The sequence below is a fragment of the Oncorhynchus masou genome, chromosome 5 (genome assembly GCF_036934945.1).
Source record: "Oncorhynchus masou masou isolate Uvic2021 chromosome 5, UVic_Omas_1.1, whole genome shotgun sequence".
NCBI classification, from domain to species: Eukaryota; Metazoa; Chordata; class Actinopteri; order Salmoniformes; family Salmonidae; genus Oncorhynchus; species Oncorhynchus masou.
Window position 1 is genome coordinate 39,911,777 of NC_088216.1, and position 14,826 is coordinate 39,926,602.

A 14,826-nucleotide genomic window follows, 5' to 3' on the forward strand; every position below is an offset into this window, starting at 1 on the left:
GGCCCTAATTTATGGGAATACAGATATGCAGCTGTTGGTCACAGAAACCCCCCCCAAAAAAGGTAGGGCGTGGATCAGAAAACAGTCCCTATCTGGTGTGATCTGCCTCATGCAGAGCGACACATCTCCTTCGCAAAGAGTTGAACAGGCTGTTGATTGTGGCCTGTGGAATGTTGTCCCACTCGTCTTCAATGGCTGTGCAAAATTGCTGGATACGGGAGGGATCTGGAACACGCTGTCGTACACGTTGATTTAGAGCATCCCAAACATGTTCAATGGGTGACATGTCTGGTGAGCATGAAGAACTGGGACATTTTCAGCATCCAGGAATTGTTTACAGATCCTTGCGACATGGGGCCATGCGTTATCGGGGACATGCGTTATCATGCTGAAACATGAGGTGATGGCGGCGGATGAATGGCACGAAAATGGGCCTCAGGATCTTGACAGTATCTCTGCGCATTCAAATTTCCATTGATATAATACAATTGTGTTTGTTGTCCATCGCTTATGCCTGCCCATACCATAATCCCACAGCCACCATGGGGCACTCGGTTCCCAACATTGACAAACCGCTAGCCCACACAATGCCACACACGTGGTCAGAGGTTGTGAGGCCGGTTGGACGTACTACCAAATTCTCTAAAACGACATTGGAGGTGGCTTATGGTGGACAATTATGGTGAAAATGTAACTCTGGTGGACAATTCTGCAATCAGCATGCCAATTGCACGCTCCCTTAAAATTGGAGACATCTGTGGCATTGTGTTGTGAGACAAAACTGCATATTTTAGAGTGGCCTTTTATTTTCCCCAGCACAAGGTGCACCTGTATAATGATCATGCGGTTTAATCAGCTGCTTGATATGCCACACCTATCAGGTGGATAAATTACCTTGGCAATGGAGAAATGCCTCACTAACAGATATGTAAACACATTTGTGCACAACATTTGAGAGAAATAACCTTGGGCGCATATAGAACATTTCTGGGATCTTTCATTTCAGCTCATGAAACCAAAACACTTTACATGTTGTGTTTATCTTTTTGTTCATTGTACATTTTACCAAGACAACCTAATTATTCATGTTCGGAATCGTTCAGTGGGGTCTTTAACGTAACATTGTATCCCAAAAACTTGTAACCGAATACATATGATAATAAGCACAGAGCTCTGTTGACATGTTTCTTGTAACAACTTTTGAGGATTTTATCGGCGTCTTCAAAAAGGTATTTCCGTGGGTCGCAAAATTAGCATGACATGAGCTGAAAACGTGAAAAGCAATTACATTAAAATGTTTGTTTAATAGGATTTTATACATCATTAACATATTTTACCCATTGGTCAAAATATGTATATTTATGGATCTACAACTCATAGCCATGTCTGACATGTATTGGGGTGCACAATCATAGCTTGATTTAAAAAGCAACAGAAGAATCTTAAAACAAATTCAATTTATTTTTATTTTTATTTAAAAAAATAAGACTCATAAGCAGCCAGTGCAGAGACTTTAAATCTGGTGTAATGTCTGCTCTCCATCTTGTCTTGGTCAGCACCCATGCTGCAACATTCAGTGCACAACACATCAAGTCAACTCAACTCTGGGATATTTCCTGGCGTGTGGCCATTCCGACCCACACATAGCCAAACGTTATGTTGTAAATCCAGGACACCTGACAGACTATGTGACAGTCCCACAACGACGACAAACGGAAAAGAGCTTCTGCATTTGAGTAAATAGTCAAAATGACTCGCCTTTCGCTTCACAAGCGAGACATGTAGAGCGCTTCTAAATGACTAATTCTACTTGTGTTTTTAGAAAGATACATTTCCATCAAAAGGCCTCGGTAGTTCTACGCTCTGAATGCTTAGAAATCCATATAAAAGAAATGACAAAAAAAAAAAAAGGACCATTGCACCCACCTAACTACCGCCCCCGCCCACTCCAACCGACAAAACTCAGGAGATCGATATATACATAGAGAGAAAGAATGAAAAAGAGAGAGAGAAAGAGTTAGTCAAAACGAGGACAAGAAGAAGGCTGCCCGCAAAGCCAAGGACACCAAAGGGTTTAAGCTGTCGGCCCCTTAGCACCACCACCGCTACTATTGCTGCCTCAATTCTCCCCCCCCCCCCCCGCCATATGGATCTAATCGGGCAAGAGGCTGGCCAGCTGGGACCCCCAACAGTCACCTGTGATGGAGAAAGAGGGGACAGAAGGGCCCCAGCTCCCCCAGCCAAGGGGAGAGACACAATACTGTGTTCCAAGGGAAGGAGGAGGGAGAGAGGGATAGAGGGAGGAGGGGTAAAGACACGAGGCACTGAATGCAGCGGGGTGAGAGTGGACTTAAGGCTGGAAACAAAGCCTGCACCTGGTCTCTGCCCGTCCACACGCACTGACAATACAGCTCACATCTGTTACCCTCTCTGCCTTTCTCTATCTCGGTCTGTCGCCCATACACACACAAACACATGCGCAAAAAACAAACACACAAAAGCACACGCAAAATAACATAGACAGTTCACAAACACCTGCGGTCGGGCCGAGCCATCCTCGTGTCCTCCACAGCTAAGCAACAGGTTTGAACAACTTCCCCCATGACAACTGGGTAAATAAAAGCTTAGGGCTTGCTCCTAAATCGGGGATATGTCGCTGTGTGTGGTGTCAGCTTTCTGATATGCGGGAGGCATACGCTGATAGCTCCATTCAGTTCATTTGAAAAAAACTTTACTTATAGTCTTTGCCTCTCGGCAGCGACAACTCCAATCTGCCAATGGAACATTTTATTGTAACCTACCTAGTGTCCAATCAACTGGGGTTGTTAAAATTATTAATTATTAATTAACCCATGGACAGGTAAATATCTAGAATATTCTGTGGGGCCTTGATCCAAGAAAGACTCAAATTAAGTCCTGCCAAAAAATTTCAGATATCCAAACTGTATCCCAAATGGCTGCCTATTCCCTATATAGTGGAGCCCTATGGCCTCTGATCAAAACTAGTACACTATTAAGGGAATAGGCAGCCATTTTGGATGTACCCCAAGTCTGTTGGACAAGCAACGTCAGGGAAAAGAAATTGGTCTACACGTTAGAGGCGCCACGGAGGGGGAAAGGCCTCAAACGGCCCGGCTGTGTGTTTGTCTTGGATCGCCTTACATCTCCAGCCTGCAGCAAACTACATAGCTGGACCCAGGCCCCACGTCAACAGGGTACCTTTGTGTGTGTGTGTGTGTGTGTGCGCGTGTGTCCGAGCGAGTGTGAGTAAGTAACAGATGTGTCGTCAACGTGGGCCCATCGTGTTTCTCAGAGACGGAGAGATGGGAGAAAAGAGGGGGAGGCTTCTGATCAGGGGTGGGGGGGGGGGGGGCACACTTTGCCCCCCCCCCCCCCCCCCCCAAAAATCCTGTCTATAACCTCGCCTCTCAGCAGTAATTACAAAAACACAGACGGCTGTCCTGTCTGGTGCCTGTAAAAAATGACTGCGGGGATGGAATAGCACTTACTGGCACTGAATGACAGAGAAACAGCAGAGAGAGGAGAAAGAAAAACGAGAGAGCAAAAGCATAGGACTGTACGGTGGACAAACGCCGGCTATAAAAAAGGTGTGGCCCCATGACAAAAAAAAAGTGACATTGAATTCAAAAAGCAGGGAAGGAACGGGGCGATTGGGAGAGAGGACTCATAAATACTGTAGGACCAGAGGGAAGGGAATAGCTTCCACATGGAGATGAGATCAGAACTCGGGGTTTAAAATGGCCCTCCACGTGTGCGATAGGGTGCATCCCAAGGCTAAGGCGCTGGTCAAAGTAGTACACTATATAGGAAATACGGTGCCTCTACACCCCCCTGGACACTACTCAATCCCAATTGTTAAGAATGGCTGTCACATTCTTCTAGTCACAGAGACAATGGGGGTTTGCCTTCATATTGTGCATTTTATGTGCGTTTCTGTTCCACACAGAGGATCGTTGCATTTGATGAATGTATGAATCCAAATGGCTTAGGTCAACCTCTAGAAACCTGGTTAACAGATTTGATTGAATATGGTTATTTTAAAATCTCTGGACTGCATCTTCATTTAACACAACAAGTAATAGGGAAGTCTTCTGATATTCTAGTATGTTGGTGACACTTGAAACAGAGTCACACACACACAGTCTGCAACCAATGGCTCGATTGTCACTTTTTGACTGGGAATATCATCCATTTCAGAGTGGCACAACACACACCTGTGTCACTAAGTGTCGCTAGGTGCCGTGTGTTTCCGTGTTGGGTCAGTCACCACATGAGTGGGAAACGCATACAAAATTCAGTGAACAGACCTGTGCAAAACAAAGGCTTGTCCAAAAACCAAAAACTGAATGAAGTGACATAACCTCAATTCCTATCCTTCATATATCCCCATTCTACCCCCATTCCCACACCAGCAGCACTCCTTCTCATTGCCCAGTAGATTATCTGCTTATAGGGTTACAGCCCTTCTCACCTCTCCGTGCCAAATTGATTTGCTTGCAAACAATCATCCGAGTCCCCACCACCCTGATGTCTCTTTCAACTCCAGCTGCGCCCATGAAAAACGCCCACCGACAATTACATGACACATTAAAAACGGGGAAGCAGCGCGAGTAGTGTTGTCGTCCCTTCGGATTTTACCTCAACTTTCTGCCGCCACTGTTGATTAACGATCCGGCTCGCAAAACACATCGATAAAACTCCCTTGACACTGCGCGCGGTCGTAAATCTGAGAGTGGTGCGTGCTTTTGAGTTCTTCTGTCTATGGAAGGGTCAGACAAAGCGGCTCCTATTCATTACGAACCGCCTGACATTCCACTTAACCTGCTGGCCTGGACAGCACTCTTTTTTTTTTAATCACGTCGGACAGAGTCAGAGAGAGGCAGCTCCGATGCAAAAGCGTGTCACACTAGTCTACTACAGCAGGCACAGGCAGCGTTAGTCTGATTAATCAGCCTGTAAAACCCAATTAGTTGGTATATACATCCTGAAACGACTGACTACAAAACCCTGAAAAGTATCCTTACAAGCCAGAATGTTTAATAAAATGACATGTAAAGTAGCCGACTAAACTCAACTTAGCGTCTGAGTTGAGTGTCCACTAGTGTACCCATCCGACTGGAGCCCCGAAGTTACATAAAACGAAGTAATCAAAAACAACTTATTTCTGAACCCCCCCAAAAATAGCCTGCAATGACACAGAACAATGTTGTGTGTAATTGCTCAAGTCAACTCCATCGTAAATGGTGGAGCGGAGTTTAATCGGCTACACTTAAACTTAAAGCGGCAATGTGGTTCGGAGGCTCCGTATAGAGGGTGTGATGCAGTTGTGAAGCTTCCAGAGGTCTGCGGAGGCCAAATCAAGTACCATACAGCATTTATTTTTTGTACGTTGCATAGGCTCGGTATAGCTCCACATTGACATGATTGTTTGGCGGAAGACGCGGTACGTTCTGTATAAACCTGCTCTGTGAAGTGATTGTGTGCAATAACTCAAATTGCCTTTTGCACTCCTTCCAAACTGCGCGATTAAAAAGTCAACAAAACTTGGTCCACTCTGTTCATAACAGATTCTAGTTTGGGAACAAATGTTGAATCAATGATAAAATTTGCAGAATGTAGGCCAAAATCCATCTCGAACCATCTTCTCCCACTGCCCGCCAGTGGTAATGAGAGGAAACGCCAACCGGATGCTTCATATTTATAAATCTAGTGAAATATCTGTGGCTCTACTCTGCTCCCTGAAGTACAATAAGTATGAATGACCATGCTTCCAGCTTTACTCGGTTGTCTGTGCAGTTTGTCCTTCAGCTGCTCAAAATTTGAGTCAAAATATCCACAGGATAGTAATGTTATCACTTAGAGAGTCGTTAGGTAAAGCTTATATGGTTTGCTTTGGCACCAAGCTAAAGTTAGTTTTATATTGGATAGGCCTATTTGGCTCTCATCAATAGCTATTGAACCAAGCATGCCATGACAATTAAAATATTCTGAATCAGGGGAGGATGGAGAACAATCCATACCTTTAAAAAAATATATTTAGATGTTTTTGAAGATTAAAAACTTGAATATACCATTTTCATTAAAACATTCCTGTAGTTATGTCTAAAATAAAAGTTTAAAATCTGGCTTGTAGTGACCATTTACACGATTCTGCAGGAATTCGTTTCAGGATGTGTCTATACACCAATTAATTGTGTATTACATCCTGATTGAACAAACTAAGGCAGTGTTGTCCATAAAATTGAATACGAACTTTCGACAGGAACAAGAGTGGCTAGTAAAGGCAAGCGCGTTTGAGACCAGGTGCAAGGAGGGAGGACTAATATGAACAGCTCCACCAAGGCAAAGAGGAGGGCCAATCAAAGCCAGATGTTCAATACGCCACAGGCTGTGTTTAACGCATTCATAAGCCTTGGTTTTCACAACGCAGATTATGACGGTGGAATACTTGCACGTAGACAGAGGGAAAACAACAGAAGATGAGTAATAAAAGGGATAGTCAGATATGGGAAATGTTCGGAGTAAACCCCCCTGAACTCAACATTTTCAAAGTTCTTAAATGGTTGGGAGCAAGCCAGGAGAATGGCCCTAGAGTGTGCGTGTGTAAAGCATTGCAGTGTAATGTTGGACATAACCTACTGGCTTGCATTGACATGTAGCCTACAGGCCTATTCACATGCAATGAAGGCTTATCCTTACCCAATTTATTTGCCAATTTACTTGATTCATGAAGTAGCTTTCAAGAGAGTCCACTAATAGCCTAATATTCTCTCTGAAACTTCAACATGAAACCCGTGACCGAGGGAATGAGGGTGGAGTGAATAAAAATACACACACAGAGACATAACTATTTCCACATTCATGCAATGCCCCATTAATCATCAGCCAGCCATATGTGCCCATTTCCCAGGTGTGTGCCAGAGTAGGCCCATGTATGTACTAATCCACTAGGGTTGAGATCTGGGTTAAGGCGTCCTCATACTACATTCTGTTTTGCTTCTAGCAGAACTCGGCTAGGCGTAACCGAACGTCTGTGCTCGCATACTCCCGATAAGACCATCGCGTGCAAAATGAGAGAAACAATTACTGTCGTTTATCCCTCGAGACACCGTAGCAACAAAATAGCCACAGTACAGTTCAAATCAAATTGTATTTGTTACACGTGCCGAATACAACAGGTGTAGCCCTTAGAGTGAAATGCCTACTTACAAGCCCTTAACCAAAAAGGCCTTCCTCTGACACCACCTGTTACAGAGGTCCTGGATGGCGGGAAGCTTGGCCCCGGTGTTGTACTAACCGTATGCACTACCCTCTGTAGCGCCTTGCTGTCGAAGGCCGAGCAGTTGCCATACCAGGCAGTGATGCAAACCGTCAGGATGCTCTTGATGGTGCAACTGTACCCATGCCAAATCTTTTCAATCTCCTGAGGGGGGAATAGGCTTTGTAGTGCCCTCTTCACAACTGTCTTAGTGTGTTTAGACCATGATAGTTTGTTGGTGATGTGGACCTCCTTTTCCGGTCACCTACAATCATCTCCTTTGTCTTAATCACGTTGAGGGAGAGGTTGTTATCCTGGCACCAAACGGCCAGGTCTCTGAACTCCTCCATATAGGCGGTCTCATCGTTGTTGGTGATCAGGCCTACCACTGTTGTGTCATCGGCAAACATGATGAAGGTGTTGGAGTCATGCCTGGCCACGGAGTCATGAGTGAACAAGGAGTACACGAGGGGCCCCCATGTTGAGGATCGGCATGGCGGATGTGTTGTTACCTATCCTTACCACATGGGGGCGGCCTGTCAGGAAGTCCAGGATCCAGTTGCAGAGGGAGGTGTTTAGTCCCTGGGTCCCTATCTTAGTGATGAGCTTTGAGGGCACTATGGTGTTGAACGCTGAGCTGTAGTCAATGAATAGCATTCTCACATAGGTATTCCTTTTGTCCAGGAGGGAAAGGGCAATGTTGAGTGCAACAGAGACTGCATCAGCTATGGATCTGTTGGGGTGGTATGCAAATTGGAGTGGGTCTAGGGTTTCTGGGATAATGGTGTTGATGTGAGCCATGACCAGCCTTTCAAAGCACTTCATGGCTACAGATGTGAGTGCTATGGGTCGGTAGTCATTTAGGCAGGTTACCTTAGTGTTCTAGGCAAAGGGGCCGTGGTGGTCGGTTTGAAACATGTTGCTATTACAGACTCAGTCAGGGACAGTTTGAAAATGTCAGTGAGGACACTTGCCAGTTGGTCAGCGCATGCTCAGAGTACACGTCTGCTTTCTGAAAGTTGACCTGTTTAGAGGCCCTACTCACATCGGCCTGTTTGATGGTTTGTCGGAGGGCATAGCGGGGGGGGGGGGGCACACACACACACGATGTCATCAATGCACTTATTTGTGAAGCCAGTGACCAATGTGGTGTACTCCTCAATGTCAGAATATTTTTTATTTAACTAGGCAAGTCAGTGAAGAACAAATTCTTATTTACAATGACAGCCTACCCCGGCCAAACCAGAACAACGCTGGGCCAATTGTACACCGCCCTATGAGACTCCCAATCACAGCCGGATGTGATGCAGCCTGGATTCAAACCAGGGACTGTAGTGACCCCTCTTGCACTGAGATGCAGTGCCTTAGACCGCTGCGCTACTCAGGAGCCCGGAACATATTCCAGTCTGTGCTAGAAAAACAGTCCTGTAGTTTAGCATCTGCTTCATCTGACCATTTTCTTATTGACCGAGTCACTGGTGCTTCCTGCTTAAGTTTTGGTTTGTAAGCAGGAATCAGGAGGTTAGAATTATGGTCAGATTTGCCAAATGGAGGGCGAGGTAGAGCTTTGTACGTGTCTCTGTGTGTGGAGGAAAGGTGGTCTAGAGTTTATTTCCCCTCTGGTTGCACATGTAACTTGCTGGTAGAAAATAGATAAAACGGATTTGAGTTTTCCTGCATTCAAGTCCCCGGCCACTAGGAGCGCCGCCTCTGGGTGAGCATTTTGCTGTTTACTTATGGCGGTATACAGCTCATTGAGTGCGGCCCTAATGCCAGCATCGGTTTGTGGTGGTATGTAGACAGCTACGAAAAATACAGATAAACTCTTGGTAAATTGTGTGGTCTACAGCATATCATGAAATGTTCTACCTCAGGCAAGCAACACCTTGAGACATCCTTATATTTCGTGCACCAGCTGTTGACAAATATACATAGACCGCCACCCCTGGTCTTACCAGAGGCCACTGTTCTATCCCGCCAGCGGTATGTTATTCATGTCGTTCGTTCAGCCACGACTCAGTGAAACATAAGACATTCGTTTTTAATGTCCCGTTGGTAGGATATATGTGATCGCAGTTGATCTATTTTTATTATCAATTGATTGTATTTTGGCTAATAGGACCGACGGTAAAGTTTGATTACTCTCTCGGCAACGGATCCTAACAAAGCACCCGGATCTTCGTCCACGATACCTCCGTCTCTTTGTCCTGCAGATGACGGTGATTGACGGCCTTGTCAGGCGTCTGAAGTAAATCCTTCCCATCTCTCGTTGAAGAAAAATTTTTCTTCCAGTATGGGGTGAGTAATCACTGTCCTGACATCTAGAAGCTATTTCCGGTCATAAGACAGTGGCAGAAACACTATGTGCAAAATAACTTACAAATAACTCGAAAAAACATACAAAATTGCACAATTGGTTACGGGATCGTAAAACAGCAGCCATCTCCTTCGGCACCATTCTAGTGCAGTTTCTCAACAGTCTGAATTAATTTAAGATAAATCAAGAAATGTGTAATTCATTTTGTCGTTTTTGCCGGGGAGACCTTTGTCGCTTAATTTTACATTAGGCTAAGATGTTTGGTGCAAGCGAACTTCTACTTGCCTCAAGGAAAAATGTAGTGTGAACAAACATTCGAAGCAAAATCTCTGCCGAACTCCAAAACAAACTAAAACATCACAAAATGTCATCATAATATACAGTATGTGCGAACAGGCGCGCCAAGTTTCGACTGGATAGCATGCGACAGGCTTTAGTCAGTCCTAATGTTGGCGCTCCGCTGCTTCTGTCAGAGAAAGAGATAAGGACAACAAAGGGACCAGCTGTGCTTAGAACAATGGAGAAAATTAGTGTGTGTGGGGTGCTGGGGGGGGGGGGTGTATATGCATGTGTGTGTTTCAGTGCAGTTGTGTTAGGGCTGTGAAGATACCAGTTTCGCAATATTTTTTTTGATAGCAAAAATTAAAACACGAGACAGATCAACCTCTCTGGTCCTTTCAAAACCTGCTGTATGCAAAATATTGTGTGCTATAGCTTGATAAATAAATAAAATGTGACTCTGGGTGGCAACATAATGATGTTTTCCTAAAGTAGTTATATCCGCTGGTATCGTCACGGCCCTGATTGTGTGTGGGTGTTCACACAGTGTGTGAGCATGTTTTGGTGTGTGTGCACATGATTGTGCATTTCTAAAAGCGTGTCTGTGCACAAGATTGTGTGTTTCTACTTGGGTGTGTAGGGAGTGTACTACTGTTCTTCTATGCTCTATACTACCTACATTCGGGGGCCCAGAGCGGGGGTGCGTCTCGCTTCTCTGTACAGTCAGTCGCAGGTCCATAACTCACAGCTTAGGAGAGGAAAATAGACAATAGGACAGAGAAGACCGCAGAGAGTTTTGTTTGCTCGCCATAATTAATTACATACTTGGTAATGTGAAACAGAAACCTGGGAGTGGAACAGAGGCCGCTAGTGGCAGGAGCTATGGGAGAACATGCTCATTGGGATGGCTGGAATGGAATAAATGGAACAAAAATCAAGCACATCAAACAAATGGCGACCACATGTTTGACTCCGTTCCATTAATTCCATTCCAACCGTTACAATGAACCCGTCCTCTTATAGTTCCTCCCACCAGCCTCCTTTGGAAGGGAGGCATGTGCTGACTTGAGAGGAAGGGCGGGAGAGTAGGAGGGAGGGAGGGAAGTGAGGAAGGTGAAGAAGGACGAGAGAAAAGAGAGGGATCAATAGGAAGGGAAAGAATGAGGAAGAGAGAGAGAACAACAATAAGAAAGAGAGAGAGAGAAAACGGGGCTACAGTAACAAACATAGGAAAAGGAGAGCGGGGGTTCAACAAAAGGGGAGTGAGAGGAGAGTGGATAGTGTAGAGAGGGTAAGGGAGAAAAGGGGGGAGGAGAGACAGAAGTGTTTGTGTTGGATGGTGGCTGTCGTACAGCCTGTGAGGTGGGCCTGAGCCAACACACACACACACTTTGTAGAGGTCACGGATGATAGATAGATCACAGAGAGAAAAACAGAGAGAGAGCGAGGTGTACCTCTGGGTGTCTGTGGGCCCTGAGCATGGTTCTGATTGAGGTCATGCATGGGGAAAGGGAAAAAAAATACACCAAACAACACAATCTCCTTTAAAGGAATACTGCGTGATGTAGGTCATTTATCATTGTCTCTTTGTGCAGTTTATTGAAGTTAGCATATCGTTAGCCTAGCACAATTGCTGGAAGTATTTTACCTTTATTTAAATAGGCAAGTCAGTTAAGACGACCTCGGAACAGTGGGTTAACTGCCATGTTCAGGGGCAGAATGACAGATTTTTACCTTGTCAGCTCGGGGATTTGATCTTGCAACCTTCCGGTTAGTAGTCCAACGCTCTAACCACTAGGCTACCTGCTGTCCCATAAAGTATCCCGATACAGTAGCCAGCTCCTCTCAAAAGCAGGGGACTAGACAGATACCAAGTCAGACGCAATGTAAGTAGATAAACAACCAAAATCTCCCTTTAACACAGCTTCTATCTATGAATCAGCCTCTCACTTACACACACCGTGACAAAACAGTGTCTCCCTTGAAAGCAACTCCCTACACACAGAACCTAATATATACAAATCACACACATACTTTCTCTTACACACAAACACAGAGAGGAGCAGGTTGAGATCGTCAAGTTCCTTGGTGTCCACATCACCAACAAACTATCAAGGTCCAAACACACTAAGACAGTTGTGAAGAGGGCACTACAAAGCCTATTCCCTCTCAGGAAACTGAAAAGATTTGGCATGGGTCCTCAGATCCTCAAAAGGTTCTACAGCTGCACCATCGAGAGCATCCTGATGGGTTGCATCACTTCCTGGTATGGCAACTGCTCAGCCTCCGACCGCAAGGCACTACAGAGTAGTGCGTACGGCCAGTACATCACTGGGACCAAGCTTCCCGCCATCCAGGACCTCTAACAGGTGGTGTCAGAGGAAGGCCCTAAAAATTGCCAAAGACTCCAGCCACCCTAGTCATAGACTTCTCTCTGCTACCACACGGCAAGCGGTACCGGAGTGCCAAGTCTAGGTCCAAAATACTTCTTAACAGCTTCTACCCCCAAGCCATAAGACTTCTGAACAGCTAATCAAAGGGCTGCCCAGACCCCTCTTTTATGCTGCTGCTACTCTGTTTATCTATTCATGGTCACTTTAACTCTACCTACATGTACATATTACATCAATTACCTCGACTACATTTACATTACATTTAAGTCATTTAGCAGACGCTCTTATCCAGAGCGACTTACAAATTGGTGAATTCACCTTCTGACATCAGTGGAACAGCCACTTTACAATAGTGAAGTGGCTGTTCCACTGATGTCAGAAGGTGAATTCACCAATTTGTAACCGGTGCCCCGCACACCTACTCTGTACTGGTACCCCCTGTATATAGCCTCGCTGTTGCTATTGTTATTTTACTGCTGCTGGTTAATTATTTGCAATTACTTTTACTTGTCTATTTTTTACTTAACACATTTTTCTTCTTAACTTCTTAAAGCATTGTTGGTTAAGGGATTGTAAGTAGGCATTTCACTGTAAGGTCTACACCGGTTGTATTCGACACATGTGACAAATACAATTTGATTTGTACTCCCTACACACAGAACCTTAAAAAAAACAACACACATACGTACTTTCTCTTACACACATGTACACACACACTACTTTTTCTTACACACACACACACACACAACACTCAAAGGACCACTGACACCAAGGGCCGTTTCTCAGGGGCTAAACATGTCGTCACCCCCCCCCCAGACGGGAAACATATCTGTTCAAACCAGTACAGTGAACAAAGGCCTGCGGTTCTGGGTCACTGGGCTGGGGCACAAGGCATTACCCTGAGCAGTCTCCACCAGAGCCAAAGGCTCCAAGCCAGACCTATGACACTTCTCAAAAGAAGGGGGCCCTCATAGGACCTCAATGGAAAAATGGTTGGGCGGGGGGGGGCCCAGTTACACGAGCAGTTAAATTACACACAGGCAATATCTCCCCCCCCCACCACACACACACACTAACTCCTCATATACATATAGACAGTTTGCACTAAAATGGACATTTGGAGATAGCAAATTGCTGTGATTGGGGCCTCTTCGGAGCACAGGATGGCAGGTCACCGTCATCCCCACCTCTCCTCTTCCTCCCCCAGGCTAGATATCACAGGCCTAATCACTGGAACTATTCAAGAGCTTCCTGCTCCGCAATGTTTGAAGCAGCTGCTTGGAACTGTTGTGTGTCTGTGTGCACCAAAGAGAGCGATGGAAAGAGGGAGGGGAAAATAAATGTAGCATTGTAAGGATTTAATGCTGAGTGGACAAAGGTTAATGGTGTCGATGACTTCATGAAAGTCTGATCTTTCTCATTCATCTCAGCAATTAATCACTAATAATTGGTAGACTAGGTATAAATTAATACTTCATAGGTAGGAGAATGTAGGCGGATGAGTGTTTGACTGGATTTTTCAAAACTGTATTGTAAATCATAATATCCTAATATTTCTATATAAACCAAATGACTCGACGTTGAAAATTCACGTGGAGATGGAAGAAAATGGGGGCCCATAATCACTCACTCACACACACACACACACACCTCCTGCTGCTGTCAGGGGTGTGACAATGTCCAGCCAGCCCCCAGACTCGAGACTTCATGGCTTGAGCCTGCCCAGTCCTATCTCCCTACAGGCGTGGAGTCCTGCTCTACTTGGCTGAGACTTGCCAGGTCCCTTCTGTCTGTCTCTCCTTCCATTCCTCCCTCTCCATCCACTCCACCCCAGCAAACACAAATACACAGAGACGAGTCCATTCACTGTACCAATAGGACTAGCCTTCCCCTTCATTGCTTTACCTCAAAACATGCCCAGACATCACCCTTTGATGCAGCAGAGCTCTTCTTGAAAACTATATAGCTTGCCCTACACTATAATACATGTACTAGGTATGTACTTGAGTTGCTAACGATTTCAATTCATTATTAGCTATGGAAAAGAGTGAGCCTTGCACAGTGTCAGCAACAAGAGTATTCTCTGGACCATGGCTCTCCAACCCTGTTCCTGGAGAGCTACCGTCCTGTAGGTTCCCTCCAACCCTGATCTAGTGCACCTGATTCTAATAAATTAGCTGGTTGATAAGATGAATCAAGTTAGTTACAACTGGGGTTGGATTGAACACCTACAGGAGGGTAGCTCTCTAGGAACAGGGCTGGAGTGCCCTACTCTGGATAGTACTCTTAATTAACAACGTGTTGCCAGGTACATTTTTAAGGACAAGGAAAGCATGAAAGATCGCAATATCCTTAAATCGTCACTGACTCGTCATAGTCACCCAAGCCTCACCTCAACATAAGCGTTCATTTGGTGCTAAGCTAACTCTTAGCCATGTGCATCTCTCTCTTCCCTTGGCAGACAATGCTAAAGAGATGAGAAGATAAGAAAAGGGGGATGATGCACCATCTGTACAGAGGCTAATTGGGGTAGACAAAGCACACACACTCTCCTTCGC

General features: G+C 45.2%; 1 protein-coding gene across 2 annotated transcripts in view; it reads right to left on the reverse strand.

Annotated features, from left to right (window-relative positions):
* Nucleotides 1-14,826, reverse strand: part of LOC135539570 (protein CBFA2T2-like) — a 50,185-nt gene that overhangs the window by 16,907 nt on the left and 18,452 nt on the right. The gene's annotated exons all lie outside the window — the stretch shown is intronic.